The 23187-nt window shown below is 31.4% G+C and overlaps 1 protein-coding gene across 7 annotated transcripts in view; it reads right to left on the reverse strand.

Annotated features, from left to right (window-relative positions):
• Positions 1-23187, reverse strand: part of LOC113401796 (dystonin) — a 265057-nt gene that overhangs the window by 165529 nt on the left and 76341 nt on the right. For 2 of the 7 annotated variants that reach the window (XM_064218880.1, XM_026641852.2), the window contains exon 1: positions 10825-10976. The exons of 1 other annotated variant lie outside the window; for it this stretch is intronic. The gene's annotated coding sequence lies outside the window, so the exon portion shown is untranslated. Of the gene's footprint in view, positions 1-10824; positions 10978-23187 lie in introns of those variants that run through there. 4 more of the 7 variants (XM_064218864.1, XM_064218881.1, XM_064218865.1 and 1 more) reach the window with 4 other exon arrangements.

Here is a 23187-nt window from a genome sequence, read left to right on the forward strand (position 1 = left end):
GATTACAAAATGTTGCCAATTGTATCGATCCAACTTCGACCGAACCGCAACTGTATCGTTGTTAGTAGAACAAAAAAAAAATAGCTAAATGACATCGATTACGGTGAAGTGCCAATTTTATAGAATGATCCCGGACATATTATAGACATCAAAATAAACTAGTGTGTAAATTGACAGACCGTCTGTCTTAGCTACCGTAGCCAAAAACGGTCAAGAGAACATCAGCATCATATTACAATTTATATTACAATAACTTCAACCGAAAAAGAATATTTATCAGAAGAAGACTAATATAGTATAACTATAATAATCGATTCTTCTTTATGGGATTGGCTTTCGGTATAACAATTATTCTTGACACTTTATCAGCTTACAAAACTGAATAACAGTCTTCAGTTCTTGTTTAAGAAGAGGGTTATCTCCAAATCGATGTCAGCAATCTTTCTATCAAATTCACCGTTCAAACAAGGGTCGCTAATTGAAAAATTGATTTAAATTCGGTAAATGTCTGTAAGGCTGATGCAGTTTGTATTCTTTCTACTTGCAAAATATTTTCGCTAATTTAAAACTAAAAAAGTTTTTGACGCATGGATAGATTTCTCGAAGATTTTCCTAACAAGAGCTTTGATTCGAATTCTAAATATATTTTTTAACAATTACTTATAAATGTTATGCAATTTGTTTATAAACATTATCTTTAATAATGCCAATGAATTTGTCATTTAACTCATAGCAGCGATTCGATTCTTCGAAAATCGATAAGATAAAAGCATAATATTGATTAAAAATGCAATTAATATAGTTAACACGTGAACTAACATCGTCTGTATCTGGATTACGAAACGGATTTACTTTATCTTGATCTCATAATATCCGCCACGGCTTCATTATCAACGAGACAGTTTGACGAATTTCGTCGATCACATTTTACGTCAAAACTGATAACAATTGATAGGTATAGATTGATATATCATACAATTTGCAATAACTATACATGTTTTAGACATAAATATATTACGGAATAAATATTATGCTGTGAAGGCACGTTTGGACAAAGACAAATAATTCGAGAAGTATATTCGTGATGAACATATATTAACTTGAAAGTATACTTTTGACTAATCAGGTGAATTAATTCTTCATGGTATCATTAAAAAATAAATTTATAGCTCTATAACTCTTGTTACTGGTGTGTACCACATATTATATTTTTTAGTGTTTCGGTCGCCGTGCCGGTTCTGGGTAAAGATTTGTCAAGGTCAACGAAATGTTAGCACGAATCTCGGCACTAATAACTAACTTTGGTTGGATTGATAATTCTATTTTAATGTGGGATTGGCATACAATAGTTACACTATAAAGGTTTGAAGATAAAATGTTTAAAACAAAAATAAAATGGGTTTTCGGGTAAGAAATTGCTGATTCTAGAACATTAAATATATTTGTGTAGATCATAAGAGTTTTAATTCGCATTAAATTACAAACCACCAAATTAACTTTCAACAAACGGTACGCCGGTCACCTAGCAATAGCAACATAATCATAAACTAGAAATTAAAGAACTCTTTTTATACCTTTAAATACACAATCCTTTTTTAATACTCAATTAGTATTCTACATCTTAGCAAGTAGTATAGAGGATGCCATAATTCATTTTTCTACGACACCAAACATTATATACGCCTCTTATTAAATAAATCCACATCTGATTGATTTTGGATATTTTTATAAATCTGACTTAATTTACCCACTAACTTTTGGGAAAGAATACCAAAATCTATATTATAAACTTTAATCTGTTAACGTACGAATTAAAGATGGCCGACGCCAAAAAAATCCACCAATCATTTGTACTTCTGTCAAATTTACGCTCACATTGGAAGCACTTATGTTACCATTGTGTTAAATTTCCCACGACATGGTTGTATTTTTAAGCGAAGGTCACGTGACCTTGGCTAAGTCTGGGCCTAACCGGGGTCCGCAGAATGTAGTCTTTGGTGAATTCATTTTATTGTTTGCGAACTCGTTTCAATTATTGTCTTTGTTGGTCATGTTTTTGGATACAATATCAGAGGTATTTTGAAGGGGATTGGTCTGTACCTTTATTCTTTGATTCATGTAAGACATTCACAAAGATTCCGTCCAGACTTAAGAAATAAACAATTATCAACTGTGTCGAAGACGCATTTAAAATATTCAAAGATAGACTTCTCCTGTATACTACAGATTGACTCCATCATAGAGAAAGAAGCTGTGAACGTTAGAACTCTGTCGTACTATAAATTCTAAATTATTTTTTGATAAACTACATAACACAACATCAGGTAAGTTTCGCGAATGTACAATGAGTAGCGCTAACTTTTATATAAATCTAAAAGTGAAATCTGTTCAGGAAACACAAAAAATAGTAAAAAAAAAAAGTTTAAACAAGTGAATGAAATTATCATAACTTGAGATAAAATGGAATCCAAATCCGGGCAAGCATTGAGTTGATGTGTTAAATTCACATGACACAATTTCGTGTGTCATGTGAAATTTTGTCAGCAACCCTTATTAGAACTGCGTGAAGGGTTACACTTCTCTTAAAGACAACGGGTTTGACCAGCAGTGAAACAATGTTACTTGACATTTAAATGCACCTTAAATTTAATCATTAATAATATTTTTTATATTAAATATGGAAAAGTCTAAAACCGCAGCAAAGATGAACAAACATTAAGTTCAGCGGTAGTCATAAAAACTATATAACTTACTCAACAAATATTATCCGATATTTGTATTGTATCAGTTAACCAACCCACTGGTTTATGTTCGACATACGTTTGTACAGCGTTTATACAAATATAATTTACAAGCAAACTTTGTATGTTGTATTTAAAACTAGCAGCTATCTGTCCGATTTGTCATTCATAAATTAAAATACAGTTATATTTATTCAGTAATAAATAAAAATAAAAACTATTAGAATTCGTTCCCCCGTTTTATCGTTATCAAGTAACAAACAAAATAAATCAACATTGTGTCTAGTTTTTTGTAAATATTCTAATTTTACAGAATTATGAAAAACTTCTAATCTTATTAACATAAATCCTCATATTACTATAGCTTCAGTCTCAACTCTAAAGACGTAGACTTAAACTTCCAGGCGCCGGCTAAATAATTCTGGTAAAGCTTGCAAAACTACATCACGGATTGCAGCACTTTGTATATTGAAAGTACGTTAATTAGAGCTCCGACGTGACTCCGGCATAAATCTCAAGTTAATACCTTGTGCCAGCTTCAATTCAAAAGTTTGTGATAATTAACGAAAAAAAATTCTGGGCACAGGCAAAATTCTCAATGATAAATTTCATGGAAACGATGGTCGTCGTGTCTGTACTTGTATAAAGAGACAAAATTGTTCCATATATTAGCACTTGTTTGACTAGATGTTCAATCTAGGACAAGACATCGAAAGTGACAAATACATGTTATATGTCAAATTAATTTTATCTATCATGGTATGAAAAGTTTTGATGTATACGCGTTCGATTGTCAAATGTATGTCTTGATACAATTAATTGTCAAGGAACACAAGTATCAAAATTGACCTGTTTTTGTATAACTGTTCTGTTCTAAAAATGAATGACAGACGTTGATTGAATATCTTTTAATTGTTTGTTATATTTCTCATCTATGAGAATAGTGGACTGATTTTGACGGAACTTTCATAATCTGATTGGTTTTTTGATAAAAACTACTAGTAAATAAATGTTTCGTTTGTAATTTAAATTAAATATACCAACAAATGTAAATGTGCAATGTCGAGTATAAAGTTGAAATAGTAAGCTACATATCGCCAGTTTAAATATAAAATAATGCAAGAAATTATTAAAGGAGACGTACCTACCTAATTAATAATTGCCCAGACAACTGTCGCTAACCAAATGACGGGTCAACGCACCAACGTCTAATAACATTACTCATATGCAACACAAAAAATATCGATCGTGTGCTGAATTGATTTGAACACTTCGAAGAAAGCTTTGAAGATATTTTGTGACCCAGAAGTTTTCTCTTTTCATTACTAAATTATTCAACGTAATTTTTTTTTTAAATAAAATATATTCAACCACAAAATTGCGGAAAAAAATACGAATAACAATCTTATAATAGATTAAGAACTTAACACTTAGAAGACATCCATTACTTTAGTCACTGTTAGCCATATGTTTTGTATCATACAAACGTGTTTACTTTTCTTTTGCTTGTAACTTCATTTATATTACCCCGAACACATGAACTTGAATAAAATGATGAATCATTACACATGTTTAAAGTATGACGTGCAAGAGTATATTGCATTGTTTTGCATATTAAGCAAATTGGTCTTTGAATAAAATGATTTGATTAAAAATTGTACTCAGTACCAATTCACTAATTGGAAATTTTGAACATTGTTATTATTGCTAACGAGACGTCGTCGTCGAGACGTCAACTATCAAGCACTTATCGATTGAGCTGACTTATATGTTCTATAATGAAGGTTTTCTTAGCTTTCTTCGAATATACCAGCGAATATTAAGAGCAAAGCAGAGATAAGATGAGTGAAGCAAAAGACAGCTCGTTCCAATAATCTGACACCGACAACCTACTCTAGAACGAGGTAAGAATTATAAATAAAAAACCTATATTCAAATTTGAACTTTATTCCGAAGTAAATAAATTATGATTTACCTTTGATATATTTATTGAAAAGTGTTATGGTTTGTAACAATAAAGGAAATATCGTGCGAATAATTTTAATTTCTCAAGAAGAGACCATTGTGCGTGATGAAGATGTGTACTGTAATCCGATTTATTTGAACGTTGACCGGGGTTCACCGTTACGACATGGTCGAAACACCGAACGACAAAAGTCATTGAATTTACTTGAACAAGATATCTCGCTAATCGATGGTCTTTACTCTATAAAAGAAGATATCAATAATATGTAAGATATATAATTAAACTACGAACAGTTGAAACAGACGGGTACTTAAGTCTTGTTTTAAAACAAAAGGTCTTTTGAATATGCAAGTCTATCCTGCCAGTTAAGCTTAAATTTAACGATACAAATTGAACGAAGTAAAAAGCCAAAATGATCTCATATCTATTATTACAAAACTATAATTAATAAAATTAACATGTTATTGACACAACATTTTAACATTTTCAATACTTGGAAATACAAATGAGCTGAAACGTTTTAAAATTATGAATAATTTATTATTTTATATAAAAAAAACAATATTAAGATATTGTTAAATGTTTTGTATATAACGTATTAATTCGACAAAGGATTTAGCGACGCCAATTTTACGGTACTGACGTGTTTCGTTAAAGTAAATAAGTACATTCAAATTCAATTCAATTATCCTTGAGACGAGAAAACAAAAGAATAGCGCCAAAGATAGTCAAAATTGAGAACGTTAACTTGCAAAGGTTAAAACTAAATGAAGATGTTACCTAATCTGTGAAAGATTTATTGATCTTATCAAAAGAATTTGCTTCGAAAATTTTGTTCTTAAAATTAAAAATTGAATTAATTTATTTTAAAAACTCAAGTTACATGGACATCTACTACAAAAATTTTGTTCAATATATTTAGTCTATAATGTCCGATGTTTCAATAATGATATTTAAAATAAATCCAGACGGCTCTTTGACAGATTTACAAAACACGAGAAGAGACATAAAGTACCAGTCGAAGATAAGTGGAGCAGGGACAAAAATAAATTAACAGATGCGTCTGAAACCTAAGGAAGAGATAAGGGCAAATAAAACGCGAGCAATGCAAGGAACGCGAAGCATTCACGACACAGACCGGTTCCTAACGGGATAGCTACGCATAATCTCTAAGTACAAATCTGTTGGACGATTTGACGCGGTAAATTGAGACGCAGTATGTAAATTAGTATTTTGGGTACATCTAGCGGAGTGAACAAGAACAAGATCTTTGGCTAGTGTGAGCAAAATACAGAAATAGTTCTCAAATGCTTTTAAATCACATATATGCATTTACTAGTATAGAGACGATCGGGTGGATCTAGGTTAGGTAAATTTTATGTTTATGTTAGTTTGAATTGGTGACGTTGCGCTGTGAAATAAAAAAAAGGAATTCTAAATATAAATACGACGATGACAATTCTATTCATAAATATAGATGTTTGAAAAGTAAAAGAGAGATCAATACAATAAAACTATGCGTGCAACGGAACACTTTAACCCATGAAACGTTTTCGATATCAGATTCGGTACGAAAGTAACTGTTCTACATGTTTTTAAGAATTTCATGCACCAATAATCGTTATGGTGCTTTTAAATACTGCATCCATTAGGACCTATAGTACTATCTTTCCATTAAATATAAAATAATTATAAAAATATTTTTATCATGATTCATCATAGACAAAATTCGATTTATTTCAAATCTCTTTAAATCGATTAATTTTACTAACATATGTTACCAAGTAAAAAAGGGTACATATATATATCCATTACAAGTATTATAGTAGACCCGTATACGATAACACAAGGTTCAATGAACAGTTCGACATAACAGATGACATTGTAGGGTAAGGTTTCAAAGCCAATATAAAAGTTCAACAACTTAAACCCTTGTCAAAACAAACCTGGATATTTTTGTTGTACAATGAACAATGAAATACAAAACGAACAATACGAATATCTTCGCGCTAATAACGTAAACTTATAGTTTTCCTATAATGTTTTAGTATTTATTTTATTAAGTAGAAACTGTCTACTGAAAGAATAGCTAATTTTAAATTCAATGCATTTGTAAGAGACATAGATGTTCTAAGACGAGTGGATGGAACTGATCGATATTGAAGACTGCAGTTTTTAGTATTTCTAATAAATTTCTGAATAAAACAGAAAATCACAAAAAACCTGTGACGATGGATTCCATTAAAAAAATAAAAGCAATTAGTTGTGTATGAACATTTTCGGATAATTACTTTCCAAGAAAAGCAAATGATTTTTAAAATACAATATTCTATAGGGAATTAATTAAGAACTGACTTATAGTGAAAAACTATGCTTATATCAGTTAACTTAACCAATATTTCTGATCCCTCATTGAGTCTAATTGAACTCAATCGCTTTCCACATAACGAGGCTTGTGGATCAACTAAGCTGGTTTCAAAGCTCGGAGCAATGAAAGTACTACAAAAACAGTTGAATTGATGTCAAGTTTTTCGATATAATCAATATTTGCTCTCATTGCTAGTGTTTATGTTTCATTGTGAACGCTTCTCTCTCACATCTTTTATATTTTGTTATTAATTTGAGTATGTCAGCCACAATCATTTATTGAATTATTTTCATTTAATATAGCGCATCTAAGCGTTTAATGTTTTCGTATTGATTATAGTCTAGCGGTTGTTTCGCACGACGTAAATTAAATTGTATAACATGAATGATTTATTTATGATTATTTAGATTTATGGGCTGCTGCCTTGGTCTGGCTTATAAGTCACCAACTGCTGAAGATTTTGATTCACTTATATTTATATTATAAATAATATACTAGATTATGTTAAAAGTTAAGTCAAATAATTTATATATTGTTGTTATTTCTGTTAAAAATACTTTACGTTAACGACGTTTGGATCAACGAAAACATCAATTAATACGCAAATAACGAATCCTCCTTCAAATTCCATACGAATGGTCATGAAAACAGGTTCTACAATTAATTCGGTTGTAAATTTATCAAATAAGTAAATATATACATCAATTATAAGCGTAATTGTGTTATCAAACTTTGTTCTATTTTTGTAATAATCTGTATGAAACATATCATAATTGCATACGCGATAATCTACTAACAATTTTGGGTATTTTTTTTTTTAATATTTATTTTTTTATATTTATAATTTAATATAAAAATATATATAATGTAATAATAATATAAAAAAAGTCATTCGTCAGTTAAAGTATCAAGCGTAACTTGAAATATATAAAGTAACATCAATAATATTAAGCATAAAAATTTACACCTTCGACAACAATTTTACGAGCTACGTTATTTACGAAATTGGCTTGTAATAAAAATGTAAGTACTACTACCATAGCGGCATATAAATTTCAGCTTGTTAAATAAAATTGGTCCTTATATGGAAATGAAATAATCTACTGTATGATTCAATTTCACGATTGTGTTGATATTGAAGGTCACTGAGAACATGTATTTTTATTTTTTATATATACTTTAGGTCTTGACCGAATTTCGGTGATGGTCTCCATTTCCAAAACCCATTGTAAGTGATATTATGATGTTCAAATATGTGCGCAAATACAATAGTAGAACTATAGCCAAACCATGCTCAGAACGAACGAAAAAATTTACGGAAATTTTAAGTTTAAGACATATATGTATCAAATCAAATCTATTTATTCAAGTAAACTTCACAATTAAGCGTTTTTGAATCGTCAATATTTAAACACTAACACCGTTTCGGAAAGCAGCCTCCAGCGAGAAGAAACGGCAAGAAACTCGCATAGTTGCTCTTTTCAAATAAACGGATTTATAAAGCTGTTTTTCACAATAATTAGTGTCCTATGATGGAAAAAGTATTCTTTTAATGAATAACATTTATTTATTAATTTAGTCTTAATAAACTTTTTAAATTTTGTCAATGGTAAATCGATTATATTTCCCGGTATCTTATTAAATTTGCGTATACCATTGCCCAAAAACATTCTCTGTACCGTATGCAAACGGAAAGTAGGGGTTACAAGTTTAGTTTTATTTCTTGTATTATTATTGTTATTATAAATCAGCTTTTATGGATTTTTTTTTGTATATTCTTTATGTATAAAATTATATGTAAGGGGAGAAAACGGACATGTATGTGTGTATTTTTCCTTACGCATTTTTGGTAGTCACACAAAGAATTATCAAGAATTTAATTTTTACTATAGATGACTATAAGACCGATATTTCCGACATAACAGACAACACATAATTATGTACAAGTCATTTACCAAAACATTTATATTTATTTATTTTATGCTACTGGACCATCAACTTTACGAATGCGATATAATACCTACTTTAAAATCAAAATAATAAGGTTCAATTTGCTATCAAAATAATTGAATAATATTGATATGACGTTATCAGTGAGTCAAGTATAATATATATTTTAATGTTTATTGTGTTGAGGAAGTACCTACACATTAGTACTAAAATAACCTAAGTCTACAAAGATTTAAATTGTGAAATAATTAATTCGTTACAAATACTTTTGTATGTATTTAAAATACACTTCTAGCATTTTTAAATTAACCATATCTTTACGTAACCTTTTTTTTTTAAAAATATATTTAGAATTTTGTTTATCTAAATTCTAAATAAATTTCATTATATAACAGTTGTAACAATTACTTATTATGTGGCAATAAAAACGATATTAAATAACAAGCTATGTGAAGTAAAAAAATGGAATCCAGACATAAGTGTTTTTGTTACAAACCGCAAAACAAATATCCGTTTCTTTTCTTATGTTTACATACATACTTTATAATAATAATTTACAACTATTATTCAATTTATCTTTACGAAGAAATATTTTAATCAAAGACTGAATACCATACAGCCAACAATGTCGATTCTTTTATAACATAATCTATAAATTAATTTGACAGGAGTAAAAAATTAAAAATATACTCTTCTCTTTCTTACGTGTGGGTAGATTTCGTCGAATTTTGAAATGTTGTTGAAACTTTTAAAATGTTGCACCACGGTATTAAGAGCAATGCAATTTTTACGATTCAGGTACGTTCCTCCTAATTTCTTATCGCTACCCATATTATAGAACTAAAATAAGAATAGATTATGTCATAGTTATAAATAAATCGAAACGTGGACGATCTCTTACACATAAACACGGTATTTTGTAAAATATCACGCTTTTTAAATCTACATGTAATTTTTAAAGGCTGCTCCGTGTTTGTGTGATAGTTATATGGAGTTTATAATAAAATATGAAGTCTATTTTAATATTAATATTCGAGTGAGGGTTTCGCGCTGTTCAGAAAGTACCCAAAATTTAAAGTTCCAAAATTAAAAAGTACAATATTTATGTCTAAAAAATATATTTCATTTATTTATCGTCTAACCTTTACGTTTAGTTATGGTTAATGGTCCAAGAATCCATATATCCAACTTAACTTATTAAAAGAATAATAAAAAAAGCATTTTAATTTATATTTATACACATTCAAGGTAATTAATCTCTCTTTGTGACGCAATCACAGATAAAAAAATATTATTATTCTTGACTTGAGTTAAAAATTATAAAAACAAATCGAATTTTCATAACTTTATCAATAATGTTCCTGTAAAATCATAAATCATGAGATCACTAGGCAAGATTATTTCAAGTGACAACACTTAACTTATACTTGAAACACTAATCATGAAAATAAACAAACACATTAACAATAATAACCGAACCATTTTCGTTGAAGTCTTTAGTAACCCCGTTCCGCTTGGAACATTGACCGTAACCTAAATGCTATTTAAAATATATTATTATTTCAACATTAATATAATATTAAAAATCCGTATAATCGATTGTCGGCTTATGCAAATAACTGATAATCATTTTGCAATTTATATCATTGTGGCATTACGTGGAGTCGTCACCGGCAGGGCAAAAAACATGATTTGACCGCGAATACGTTGTAACCTCAAATAAGATTTTAAAAACCCGTTGGAAATACCCAAATCCTCATCTCCTTTATAAATTTTATGAACATTTATTATTTTTTAACCTCCGTTATAGTTTTTAACACACACTTCACTACACGTACGGTTTATTTTTAATTGAATGCACGGAATTTCGTAAAACAAGATGGCGGACGAACGTACCGCGACGCCGTGCCTCGGCGAACTGACTCGAGTAACTAGTAAAGTCAAACTGGCTTGGACTGTTATCTTAGTAAGCGTGTTGATTTCGTCTGTGTGTATCATCCGTGTACGGTAAGGCTTGAATGGATAGAGGTGATCGTGGTGGCTGAATACCGGTGACTCAATATCAAGTAGGTGGAAAAAAAATGTCATGTCCTCAAGTTCCGCAACAGATAATAAAATCGACCTTTCGACTGCTAATACTAAATTTACGTATATATCTACGTATTTAAACTACATGTAATATATATTTTAAAATTAAGTTTCTATTTAAAAATATAAATTTAAACAGAAAAAAATAACACAAATATTATGAATAAAAATCCTAAAAAAATATTAAAGATATATTTCAAATTTGATTTTAAAATACAAGATAAATATGGATAAGTAAGATAAGATTATGTTATCATTAGAATACCACGTTTTCTCTTTACACATAACAAAGGTAATTTATATGAATCAATAATATTTCAATAACATTTGAGAACGAAGAAGACTGTGGTAGCTATTTTTTCCATTTAGATATATTTATTTTTTATAAAGCAGGTATAAGTAAGCTTTAAATGGATTTCGATAGCAATCTTATTTGGGTGTTAATTGTTCATTATAATATCACGCATCACTATTGGTTTAAAGTCAATAATATTTTTTCCAGATATATGGTAAATAAAAGAAATACTGACGAACAAACATACATACACATAAAAATACGCCTTCTTAATACACAGATTTCAAATTTGAGGACAACAAATGTTTATAGGTCGACTTAAATAAACTATCTCTAATTTGTACTAATTAAAATCAAGATGGTAAAATACATAATATACTTAAAACGATATTAAAGTAAACGAGAATAAATGTTATATAATATCTTAGTTTTGTATAATTTCGCTTCATTGCCTTTATCGATTAAAGCGTCTAAAGGAACGTAAATTATTCTAAAGTAAGAACTAAGTCGAAGATCTTGACATACCTAATGCATTTATTGAGTCTGTAGTCTCAATGGACCATGATCGTCTTTTTATAATCACATATTATATATTATAATTATCAAATTAAATTTTTCTGTAACGACAAACTTATTCTATAGGCCTGTACTAAAACAAATTAAATTTAAGATTTATCTAACACATAACACTCCTTTACACGCAGGCGAAGCCGCGGCCACAACCTACAATAAAAAAAAATTGTGGTAGTTCAGTTGTGTCCTTTACATATTTTAAGATTTGCTTTACAAAAACACTTAATACAGCAATAAGTTTGCATTATATAGTAAATTACCTATCGTTCGCGTCTTCGCGAGTTCGGAGGTTTGACCGTGAAGTGTAACAGACAGACAGACAAAGAGACAGAGTTACTTTCCCATTTATAATATTAGTATTGATGTTCAATGTATCCTTAGTGTAATAAAGAATAATTGTATTTTTTTATTGCAAAAATAATCACTTAATAGATTATTATTTCTTACTCGTTCCTTGATCTTCTGGACATAAATAATTATATTATACAGTATTGTGATAACCCTTCTGGAATCGGAGCAGAATGAATATATCGATGGCTTAAATATATTTATACACAAAAAAATAAACGAATACATACCGATATATTTGTCAGAATTGCAACTCACCGATAAAATCAATTTAAGTATATAATCTAATTAAAATGTACATAACTCTAATTACAACCGAAGAACTTTCGAGAACAAAGCCGAGTAGAGATCATTAAAACTTCTTGTGTGATAATTTTATCTAACATATAAATGAATGATTCTTTGTATGTTTACTATACATTATGCTCGTGCAAAGCCGGGACGAGTAGCAAGTAATTAATATAATTTATTGATAATTAACTATTAAGCTTATATAATAACAGCTTTACAACTGTATGTGGAATAATACATGGTTATATTTACTTGGTGGTAGGGCTTTGTGCAAGCCCGTCTGGGTAGGTACCACCCACTCATCAGATATTCTACCGCCAAATAACAGTAATCTGTATTGTTGTGTTCCGGTTAGAAGGGTGAGTGAGCCAGTGTAATCACAGGCACAAGGGACATAACATCTTAGTTCCCAAGGTTGGTGGCGCATAGGTGATCTAAGGAATGGTTAATATTTCTTACAGCGCCTTTGTCTATGGGCGGTGGTGACCACTTACCATCAGGTGGCCCATATGCTCGTCCGCCAACTAATGCCATAAAAAATAACCTAATTTAATATTTTTATTAGTTTTAACGATAATATTGAATTAACATCATTAGCGTCTACAAAAAATCCATGATAACATCCTGGAAAAAAAAGCGGTTACAGATTCTCTCTTGAAATATATAACTGACAGTCTAAATAATATTTTAAGCGCATAAATAATACACCATATAATATACAATCTTCCGCTGCGCAAATACACAAATCGGAAGTACTGCACCCCCCCTCCATAGCCCCACAGACTCACATACATTTGTTGATTTATTATAGACCGATTAGAACACGTAAATCTTAATCGACTGCAGGTTCAAATCCGGGCATCTCATCATCTCGTACTCAGCGGTGGATGAATACGTCGTCATACTCTTAGCTCTGGTATGTCAGATAATATTCAGCTATAAGTATTTAAAGAGTTTTTTCGTTAAAGCGAATATGGCACTCTGTAAAATTAACAATAGAGTAATTAAAGTTAAGTTAGTTAGTACTACTTATAATATTACGTTATCCTTTCTATTATTAAGGCCGATCTTAACTAATTTTACTAATTGAGAAGCTTTTTCTGTATTAGGTTCAGCTAAAATGTATTTTAAGTATCCCACACAAGATTTTAATTGCGATAAGAAGGACATATTTTGTCTATAGTCCTCGTTCCGGGCACACTCCATTATAATATGGAAGGCATCTAGGTATAATATGTATCCACCAAAAAATAGCCTCTGAGCATTATCCTCAAGATGAAATGGTTTTGCCAACGTTTACAGCCTGTTATTGTTACAAAAAAGGCAGTAACTATTACAAATGTCTGACTCACTACAACAATTCCAATAACGAAGACAACAGTCTTGAAATAGTGTACACGATTTCCCGCTAATTACATTCGTCGTAATTCGCCTCATAATATCGATAAACCAAAGAGGTCATTAGGTAAATAGGTCGTATTATCCTTGATAGCTTGGTCCTGAAACTACAAAACTAGGGCAGGTCGAAAATAAATTTTTCCTTAAGCATTTATATTAGAATGACGTCATGTCATCTAATTTCAAAGAAAACAGATGTCTTCAATGAAGTTGAGTCAGAATTATGAAACAAGTTTTTAACAATAATATGAACCTTTATCCTGTACCAGACGAAATAAAGATCAATTTAAGTATATCAAATTAATGTAAGCAATCAGTTTTAATAACATATTTCCGTTATCGTTTTATTTATTTTTTTTAATTTGTATCTCCCAAAGAAGTTGTCCGTGCGTTTGGTGTTTCTATCTTTACTTTGTATTTCTTTCCTTCTTGTGAACCTGCATATTTTTATGACCAGACAGCATTACAATTTAATTTTGAAGATTATAATTATTATTTTCTATACATTCCTTTCTTATAGGTAGTTAAAATAGTTTAATGTCACAAAAGTTGCTTGGACGTTGTTACAGCCGCCTTTACACGCTTTGAAATTCCTGTCATCGTTTGCAATGGTGTATTGTGTAGTGTGCGATAAAACTTATAAAATAAAAATATCCTAAATAGGCTTCAAGATATGTCTATGGCCAATTACTAATCATTTCTGGTGACGTCATAATAGCTATGTGTATATATAACTATCTGTAGGCTAATGATTAAGTCATGGTTAATGATGATATATATGTATTTATACAAAGGCAAAGAAAATACACTTTTATGCCGAAACAGAACTTTTTTGTTATTTGGTAGCTATTAAAGAGCTTTTGCATTAACAGCCTGTAAATTTCTCACTGCTGGGATAAGGCCTCCTCTCATTTTTGAGGAGAAGGTTTGGAGCACATTTCACCACGCTCCAATGCGGGTTGGTGGATACACATGTGGCAGAATTTCGTTGAAATTAGACACATGCAGGTTTCCTCACGATGTTTTCCTTCACCGCCGAGCTCGAGATGAATTATAAACCCAAGTTAGCACATGAGAAAATTCAGTAGTGCTTGCCTGGGTTTGAACCCGCAATCATCGGTTAAGATGCACGCGTTCTAACCACTGGGCCATCTTTCATAGTGTTAACAAAAAAAATGAATATAAGGGCAGAAACAATTTCATATACATATCTTGTTTCGTCTCAGATTGTCAAATTGATATGATCGAGTTTTGACAACTTCGCGAATTCTACTAAATGTATAAATGCCAAATAAAAAAAAAACATTACAATACAAGATAACCTCAAAGTATTTTCAATAATAAAGTAATTATTAATTAAGATACATATATGGCGGGTTCCCTTGTAGAACCGGATATGGTAAGATACGTGACCCAGAACTGTAATCCAATGCGATTATTGTATATGGATATTTTTATCTTAATCATTCTATCGTATAAATTGTACATCTAAAATCAGCTAGGCACCGAGAGTAATCACGCACTGTTGACTTTATAGTAATATAAATAAATTGCATAAAAACTTTTTTAATAGTATTCTGTTTTCAAAAAGTCATGCCTATGCTGTTCACGATTGAGAAATGCTTTCGTATTGAGCCTATTTAAAATTTTTGGTTATACTTAAGTGTGGTGGTTTACAGTTTTTCTTATTTACTAAACATCAGCAGATCTGCGCTGGAGTTGGAGCTCGTCGTTCTTCTTGAAAGACGTGGCCCACAAGGACTGAATTTATTTTCCTTTTTTTAAATATTTTATATTAATTATTTATTAATATTCCGAACGAACTTTGATCGAATCGCAACTGGATCGTTGCGGTTATAGAATAGGTATTTTTTATAGGTGGCACAGGCGGGCAATTGGACTACCTAATGGTCCATCGCTAATAGACATAGGCGCTTTAAGAATTAACTATTCCTTATATCGCCAATGCCTTGTTCCTGCACTCACACTGGCTTACTCACACTTCAGAGCGAAACACAACAATACGAAGTATTGCTGTTTGGCGGTAGAATAATTGATGAGTAGGTGGTATCTACCCAGTAATATAATATAAGTACAGTATATTAAAAAAAAACATTCAAAGTAGCGTCCAGTAAGAGCCGCTCAATAGCAATCTCACAATGTTCGAGGAGACATGATGACCAATTTGATTCTTAAACTTCCATATAAATGGAATCAAATAAAAAAATCGCAGAGTAAAATGTAAATGTCAGCATTGTGACCTCAGATATTATAAAAGGAGATCGTTTTAAATACTTGTGTTCCTATACACATTCCGTGACTATAAATATCAATACACATATGTACATAGGTTAAGTGCTATCATAATTATACGAAGAATTAATGACACTAGAACTCTGAGGGCTATCGTCTCTGGTCTCACCAGTTGGAGGCACTATCGCTGTCGTAAAAAAATATTTATAAACAAATGATAATGAAATAATGTTAAAAAACGAATAGTAAACTAATCAGAGGGTACATTGCACGTTAATGTCTAATTGTTTTGGAGGAGAAATGGATATCCTAAATGTAGTTTAATATATATATATTTTTTAAGGTTTTTTCGTTAACAATTATTGAGAGAAAATGAATCAGTGATAACCAAATTAAGCCATTTAACGTACATCTTTACAACTTATTGGTGGTCGGTTTTGTTCCAGTACACCTTTACTCATCAAATATCCTACCGCCAAACAGCAATATTTAGTATTGTTATGTTACGGTTTGAAGGGTGAGTGAGCCGGTGTAACCACAGGCCAAACATCGTTGTATAGTTCCCAAAGTTCGAAGCGATATTTTGAATGAATAATATATTTATTATAGTGCCAATGTCTACAGGGTGGTTTATTTGCCAATCTGCCTACTGAAGGTATTTGAACAAAAACGAATGCTTGGCCCACAATAAACAACATTTAACGTAAACCTCATTGATTACGCAATTTGTGACTGGATCGATGAATTAATAGCAAGTATAATTAATGCAGCCCACACTCTGTGTAGTCACTGTGGTGATTACACGCTTACTCAGTGGGCTTCGCGAATCGGGACAAATATGGGATTAAATTTAAACTTAAGTAACACTTATTATGTTCGTAGAACAATTAATCTAAATTCGCTTAATATATTCCAAAAATGATTTTAAATTTACGTTATAATAATGATGAATAATTTTTATTAGGAAATTATGACAATTAAAGGCATATTAAACAATTTGATATAATTTTTTTTTTTTTGATTATGAGGTTAGAGTTTAGATGATCTATGTATATTGATTTCTACTGCGTAATATATACATTAAAAAAAACTATAAAATTTTTTGTAGTTATAAGTAACCATGATCAGTAACTACAGGCACATGAGACAAAACGTCTTAGCTGCCGAGTTTGGTGGCGCATTGGCAATGTGAGGAATGTTTAATTTTTCTTGCAGAGCTAATGTCTTGGAGTGATGGTGACCAATTCCCGTCATGTCTGACAATACACACACTTTATACAACAATATATATATTTGTCAACCGTTTTTAAACTTTTTTTTTTAATTTTATATATATTAACGTTACACACTAAAAAGAATAATCACAGTCTAAAAACCTTCTATAAGCTTCTATATGGCTGGCTAACTATAAATATATAACAAGTTTTATCATAATTGAATAATAATTAAAGAAGTATATTATTATAAAATTTGTTTACTATACACACGACTGCTCAAAATATTCACTTAGCTCTATTAAAAGGATCTTTTCTTATTGTGCATATCGAATAACATGGACCTTCTAAAGGACAAAATACTAAACTTCAATTAATTTCTTTAATGATAACTGGCGTTTTGAGAATTGCTAATAACCGCTTGATCGTCTTGAAATTATATTTAATTGAAATGATTTTGGTAATTATCAAGTTTCTTATCGGTTGGCGGTAGAATCTACATTTCGAACCGGTGGTAGCTTTCCGTTTACCACAATTCTGTAAAACTACGATCCAAAAGTGCTTGTTAATAAAGTTTATTTTGATTTAATGGCCGATGTTTAAGGTGGCCCAGTGGTCCAGAACTCATTTTAATCGATGATCACGGGTTTAATTTCCATGTGTTTAATCTGTGTTTGGAAAAACATTTTGATTAAACCTTGTCGGATTATAAGGTGTCATATGTGTTGGAGACTATAGCTCAGTAGAGGGATATTTCCCGGCTGTTACTTTTTTATATACATATATGTTGAGGAACGCTCTATATAATACTAAATGACAACCATTACGTATACCGCGGGGCACAGCTTAGTTAAATATGTTCATATAACTAAGACGATTCTTAGATAAATTACACACTGATTTTAATTTTGAAAATGGAATGAAAAAACTACAATAAAGGTCCAATTAGATACGTAATTGGAGTGATTAAATGTTGTAAGTGTTTTTTTGCTGACGAAGTACGATACAGTTTATTTCCGCTGATTGGGAATAAAAGAAAACTATTATAGAATCGTCACGATGGCTCAGTGGATAGATAGCGTGGATTGTAAAATCGAAGATTCGAATCCCGGCGACCACAGTTGAGTTTCCACGTGCTATATTATAATCTGTTTATAATCTTAAGTTCCAGGGAGAAGAAAGACGCGAAGAAATCTGTTTGTGTGTCCGAAGAGACCCAGAGTTACGTCACATACGTGTTGTGAATAAACTTCAAAACTTCTCGCTTAGGTAAGAGGATGCCTTTGTCCTACAATGAGACATTTAGACGCTACAAAATCAGACATTTAATGTTAAATTAATTGCGTTGCAAAAAGGTGAATTAATTCGAAAGTAAACCTGTTAGAGGTTCGATGCTAAATATGCAAATACGAATGATTTATATTCAGATTGCGTTTGATTTGTTGGTTGCATTGAAAATGTGGGCTTAAAGCTGATCTGACCAGTTGCTTTATATTTCATTGTAACTTTTTCACATTTATTCCTTGACAAATAATGTAAAGTGTAATACAGTTTTCCGTATATACTATAATTGATATGGTCACATGGCGTTAATCAGGTCGCAGGTTAACTTAACGTCTCATGTGATTAATTAACAAAAACATATCAAAATCAAAAGCGAAATCAAAATAGTCTTTGTTCAAGTAGGCTCATAAAACAAATTTGTATTGTCATGTTACAGTCTTGAATGAAATGTAAAGATACCACTGGTTCCGAAAGTAGATTCTACCGAGAAGAACCGGCAAGAACTCAGTAGTTACACTTATCCACCATATTAATTACAGAATATGTCAGTAAAGAACAATTAATTTAATTACTTGGTGGTAGGGCTTTGTGCAAACCTGTCTGGGTAGGTACCACACACTCATCAGATATTCTACCGCCAAATAACAGTAATCTGTAATGTTGTGTTCCGGTTAGAAGGGTGAGTGAGCCAGTGTAATCACAGGCACAAGAGAAATAAAATCATAGTTCCCAAGGTTGGTGGCGCATAGGTGATGTAAGGAATGGTTAATATTTCTTACAGCGCCTTTGTCTATGGGCGGTGGTGACCACTTATCATCAGGTGGCCCATATGCTCGTCCGCCAACCAATGCCATAAATAAAAAAACATTTTAGAAATCAATAAATACTAAGTACACGGTTTATAATACAGAGATACACGTTTATCATCATGAGTATAGTTGTCAAAAAGTCTTGCGAGTCCTGGGCAAAATCATCTCTGCTTTTTTTCAATCACTCTTAAATTTTTCCAAATACACGATCAATCGTTTTGGAAGGAATCCAGCTCTTTTCGTCACCTTCGTCGGTCACAGCCTCGACGTCGATGACCACTAATGGGGACGCATTTCTGCTGTAAATATGGATCAGAGATCTTTTTACTTGCGACACATATGTACTACTATTTAAGCGAGCTTTCCGAGCGACATCAATAACTGCAGCTTATAAGCAAATTACGAGGACTTGTGCAAATTAAATTATTAGTATAGTTAAAAGTATGAAAAAAAAATCGACGCGAATGATTAATAGTGCTGAAGATTTTTAGATGATGCTCTCAAATTATTAATAAAGCTCATTATTATTATACGTATATCACTTGATGGTAGCTCCCTGTACTGTCTGGGTACACGCTAAACGCCAAACAGTAATACCTTAGTGTTTTTGGGTTTACTTATTAAATACCCAGTGTAACTACACGCACAAGGGACATAATATATTAGTTCTCAAGGTTGGCGGTGCATTGACGTGAGGAATGGTTAGGGTAACCACTTACACATCAGATGAAACATATGACCATCTGCGTACAATGTTTCTAAAAAAATAATTTCTGCAATCGTATTTTCTTCAAAGATAATATGCGCCTTACTTGCGACATATAAATTCAAAGTTAGGTTATGTACCTACTTATTTGCGAATTCGATACTAATAACATTTACGAATGTTTGTTATAAAACGAAAAAATCGTCTCACATATTCCGAATTACGTCATCACGTAGATCGTCCTCTGTCGGTATTTCAAAGTGATTTGTATTCAAAGAAATGCCCACCCTCCTCGGTTACACTTCAGTCGCGTCACACCGGATGTCAATAATAATCAAGTAAACTAATATAATGAAAAATATTGTTTCGTTTATTTCTTCCGTATTTATGAAATTTACAATCGACATATAATCTTTACATTAAATAGCTTAACAATAATAATAATAAATTGTATTTTCAAAATACAATTTTTGATTTTAGGTAAAATTTAAGAGTGGTTGAAAGAAAGCCGAGATGATTTTGCCCGGGGAACTCGCAAGACTGATGACAACTATACTCATAATGATAAATGTGCAAGAATGTAGCTATCTAGCTAGATTAAAAATTTTTGATTTTGCTATAAGTAAAAAGACGAAGTTAAGCATAAACATAATAATCATAATCAGCCTGTAAATTTCCCACTGCTGGGCTAAGACCTCCTCTCCCGTTGAGGAGAAGGTATGGAGCATATTCCACCACGCTGCTCCAATGCGGGTTGGTGGAAAACACATGTGGTAGAATTTCGTTGAAATTAGACACATGCAGGTTTCCTCACGATGTTTTCCTTCACCGCCGAGCACGAGATGAATTATAAACAAATTAAGCACATGTAAATTCAGTGGTGCCTGCCTGGGTTTGAACCCGAAATCATCGGTTAAGATGCACGCGTTCTAACCACTGGGCCATCTCGGCAAGTTAAGCAATAATATATAAATCGTATCGAATTTTAATCAAATTAATTTCATTACTTAATAAATGTTTATAATTTAATTTAATTTGTCGATCGCATTATTAATTAAAAAAAACATTTATATAATGACTTGATTTTTATTAACGCGTTCTAAGACTATTAATGTATCGTGTACTAGTTGTCGTCTGCGGCTTCATTCGCGTTTTAGGAGTTTGTCGTCAAGTACTAAACATAAACAGTAGCAGTAGTACATCCTTCCTTGTTCGAAACAAGCTTGAACCACAGCTTGGTTCAAGCTATGGTTCAAGCTTGATATACTTACAGAGAACAGTGTTTATTTCTTTTGCTGTCTGTTACTCTTTCGCGGCCGAATCACTCAACAGAATTTGATGAAATTTAGTGTATAACAAACAAGCTTGAACTCCAAAGAAGGATATAGGCTTACTTTTTATGCCTGAAATCTTACAACTAACCCTTAAGTCGCTGGTGACAACTAATCGGTTATATATGTATGTGTTGTATTATTTTTATAACGATAACACTAAAGTTAGCGTTTTTTTTTTATCTGAAACATATTCAGCATCTTTGGAAGTAAAGATTTTTTTATGATGTTTATTTACATCGACGAAAGTAACCGACATACCGACGTAACACAACAGACGAGGAAAATATATAAATACTGTTCGATGGTAAAGATATTTGTTGCGATTTTTTTTTTATTAAATATATTTATTGACTCCTAGTACCTGATCTACGACCACTCACTCACCTGGTGCTAAGCAACGTAATCTTCAGGGTTGAAACGCATGCTCAGCGGGATTCGTTCAAAGAAATAAAAAAATATAATAGAATAAATTATCACCGAATAATTTTTATTCTTGTGTTCTTGTTTGAAGAATCAGTGAGCCAGTGTAATTATAAAGAACATGACATCTTAAAACTAATGTTTATACAATTGATGTGATGTGAGTGAGTGACAAGTCTATGAGCAGTGATGAGCGATGAGCAGTTTGCCAACCTTCCTGTTTGGTGTGTGTTAAGAAAAATATATAATATGTATCTAAATAAATATACTCTAAGTAGCTTTAATATACACATTTCTATTTATTCGTATCACAATGTTGATTACGAAATATTGAAATAGTTTTACGTAACTGTAATGAATTTATAATTGGATTTTAACGCAATTTGATTTGGTGTTGAGAACTACTTCGCAATTGCTGGATACCGGTTGTTCTAATTTGACTGTTTGTTTAAAATATCATAATATTTTTATAGCATAGGTAGGTGAACGGGCAAGTGGACCACCTGATGGTAAGTGTTCACAACTGACCATAAACATTAGCGCCGTAAATTATAACCATTCCTTAAATCGCCAATGGACCACCGACTTTGGGAACTAAGATGTTATATCTCGTGTGCCTTCACACTGGCACTCTCAACCTTCAAACCGGAACACAACAATAATGCTTACTGCTGTTTGGCGGTAGAATATCTGATGAGTTTGGTACTTAGCCAGACGCGAGTGGACAAAGTTAGGATCACCAAGTATATACATAGTATATAAATAATATTTAAATAATTTATTGGCATCGGTCATTAGGTTTGGCATAAAAAATAGCATATGTCCTACCTGGGAATTTAAGCATGCTTCGAAACAAATTTAAAAAAATGCACTTCCGTAGTTTGCGTAATAGTAACAGACAGACAGACTTACTTTCGCATTTATAATATTAGTATAGATTTTAAAATGATTGTGAATTTAATTCAGTATAACCTGTCAATCTCCATATAGAGCAATGTTAATGAGATAAGAAACTGTACTTGTACGCAGGCGCAACAAGGTCATGCGATTCATTCATCTAACAATTACTAGATCTTATTATACTAACTAGATGAATCGGACTGATAGTAAACTATTGAAACTAATTCAACGGATACATATAAAAAATAT

This window comes from Vanessa tameamea, chromosome 25 (assembly GCF_037043105.1).
Source record: "Vanessa tameamea isolate UH-Manoa-2023 chromosome 25, ilVanTame1 primary haplotype, whole genome shotgun sequence".
Classification (NCBI taxonomy): Eukaryota; Metazoa; Arthropoda; class Insecta; order Lepidoptera; family Nymphalidae; genus Vanessa; species Vanessa tameamea.